Source organism: Chelonoidis abingdonii, chromosome 14 (genome assembly GCF_003597395.2).
Source record: "Chelonoidis abingdonii isolate Lonesome George chromosome 14, CheloAbing_2.0, whole genome shotgun sequence".
NCBI classification, from domain to species: Eukaryota; Metazoa; Chordata; order Testudines; family Testudinidae; genus Chelonoidis; species Chelonoidis abingdonii.
In genome coordinates this window covers 33,781,709-33,784,371 of record NC_133782.1, presented here as the reverse complement: position 1 = coordinate 33,784,371, position 2,663 = coordinate 33,781,709, and positions in this window count along the sequence as shown.

The window sequence follows — 2,663 nt, the reverse complement described above, 5'->3', positions numbered from 1 at the left end:
GGTTCCTTCCCCTGGGTTACTTCCCTCTCCTACCCTTCAGCTTGTGAAGGGCTTCTTGCCTCCCTTCTACACAAGCCTGGTGCCCCTTACCTAGGGTTTCTTCTGGACTTCACAATCCACCGCAGCACTCCTCCAAACTTTCTATTTCTCTCTTATCAAACTCTTCTCTTCTCCAACTTCTGCAACCTGCACTCTGCTCCAATCAAACCTTCCTCCTTCAACTCCCACACTGTCTGACTGAAGCAAGGGTTTTTATCACATGACTGAAGTCAGGTGCTCTAATTGGAGTCAGGTGCTCTAATTGGAGTCAGGTGTTCTAAAGCAAACCTTCCTCCCTTGGCAGGGAATAAGGCCCCCTGCTAACACTCTCATGCTGCCCTCTGGCCATGTTGTATCACACAATCTAAAAAAACGGGAAATGCTTAAGAGAAAACATTGATATTATCCATCTAATTCCACCAAGCCAATGCATATACATCAAATGTAAGTCAATGATGCTACTTATGTGAGTAAGACAATTAGAGTCTGGCCTAGTGACTCCAGAGATTTTCTGCTTTGTCTTATATTTTTTTAAAACTGTAGATAGCATATTGCCTTACTTAGTTACACTGATGTAATTCCAGAGGAAATCCACTGCATGTAGTAGGTGTACACCAGAGTGAATGCGATCAGAAGATTTTCAGTCTTTTGGTTCTCATCACAGCACTGCCAACTACTTGCTGTGGGTTAAGATTCTGTGCCTCACTGCAATGGGGTAGTGGCCCCACTCAGGTGTAGAAAGAGTTAACCTAAACAGCTAGTAGTAGAGGTGAGTCCTTTGAGCAGCCCAGGGAGGCTGAGTGAGGTGCAACCAATCTGACAGGAGTTGCAGAGAGTAACCAATGCAGGACCAGCTAGCTCAGATAAGAGGAGCTGAAAGGCAGAGGAGGGTGAGTAGCTGCCTGGAGCTCATTAAGTGAACATTGGGATCCCAGCAGATGGAAGGCCACTAGCACTGCAGAGCTTGAAGGCCGTGAAGTAAGGGTGAAATAGGCATCTGAATCCATGGAACAGGCCCAGGGAAAAGTAGTGAGCAGTTCTAATGAGAACAGCATGAGGCTGCCATTGACAGGGTCCCTGGGTCAAGACCCAGAGTAATGGGTGGGTCCGGGTCCCCCCACTCACTACTGGAGAAGTGGTATGATTATTGGACTATGATACTAACCCCTGGAAGGGGAAACATAGATGATGACACGGCCAGAAAGCCAAGCCAAGAAGAGGGCACTGCAGCTCCTGAGGCTGTGAGAGGGGCTGCAGGAAGATGCAGAGACAGAGTGATAGTGTGCAAACCACAGACAGAAAGCATCAGCCTCAAGCTAATCTCAGGAGTTGACCAGGAGGAGGCACCAGCCCAGTGGTGAGTGATGGGCTCATGACACTCACTCTACCCATCTGGACTTACTGACACTTAAGCTATCTGAGATCCCTATTCAGACAGTATCAGGCATTATTATTTGAAAAAAATTGATATCTGTGTCTATGGGCCTGATCCCCCTCTCTCTCATTTTGTCTGGTCTAAATCAGGAATAACGACCTTGACATCAGTGGGGCCAGATCCCCAGCTGGTGGACATCAACATAGTTCCAATGAAATCAGTGGTGCCAGATCCCCAGCTGGTGTGAACTAACTCCATTGGAGTCAATAGATCATTTCCCCAACCTGATGTAAACTAGCATAGCCCCACTGAGGTCAAAAGGGTGAGATCTGCAGCTGATGTAAACTAATTTATTTCTGTTGAACTCAATGGACCAGTTGCTCAGATGGTTTTAATCAGCCATAGCTCCATTAAGATCAGTGGGACCAGATCACCATCTGGTGTAAATTAGTGAAGCTATGTCAGTTTACACCAGCTGAATATGTTGGACAAAGAGTTTTTTTTCTGACTATTCTGTGGGCTGACTCTGCCAGCAGTTAGTCATGAAACTATTTCTTACCCCAGTGAAACCCCTGGCATCAACAGGTCTATTCCCACAAGTAAGGATCTTCAGGCTTAGGCCCATTTGAGTATTTGCAGGATGCAGCCCCTAACTTGTGTGGTTAAAAGGACAAATGACTGACCTGCTTATTCACTCATGCCATTTTCTTTGCATAGATCTCCAGTGATTTAATGGAACCAATCCCCATTTACCTCAGTGAATATGATGGGAGAATTTGGCCTGATGTATCTAGTGATGACTTAAAATTCCAGGTCTCGCAGCTACACAGAGCCTAAGGTTGTTAGATGCCTAGCGCCCATTGACTCTCTGTAGGATTTGGACACCTAACTTCCTTCATCCCCATTTGAAAATCTCAACTGCAGTTTTCCTGAGCAAATTGTGTGGTTGAGATTTTCAAAGATGTCCAAATCCCATTGATGGAACCGGGCATCTGAATTAATTAGGCTGGCATTCACAAAGAAACCTACAGGAATCAGGTGGGAGTTGAGCACCTAACTCCTTTAGGCCCTTCTGAAAATTGCACTTTGAGAAAGTCTTGAAAATCACAAGCTGGGAGTTTGGGATGTGCTGGACCAAGCTGGCCAGATGAAATATGTTTATTTCTTGAACCTTATGTTCATCCACAAGAAATGTACAGTGTGGGATGCATCCTAGATCTGCTCTAGGAATTATTTTTGGGAAGTTGTG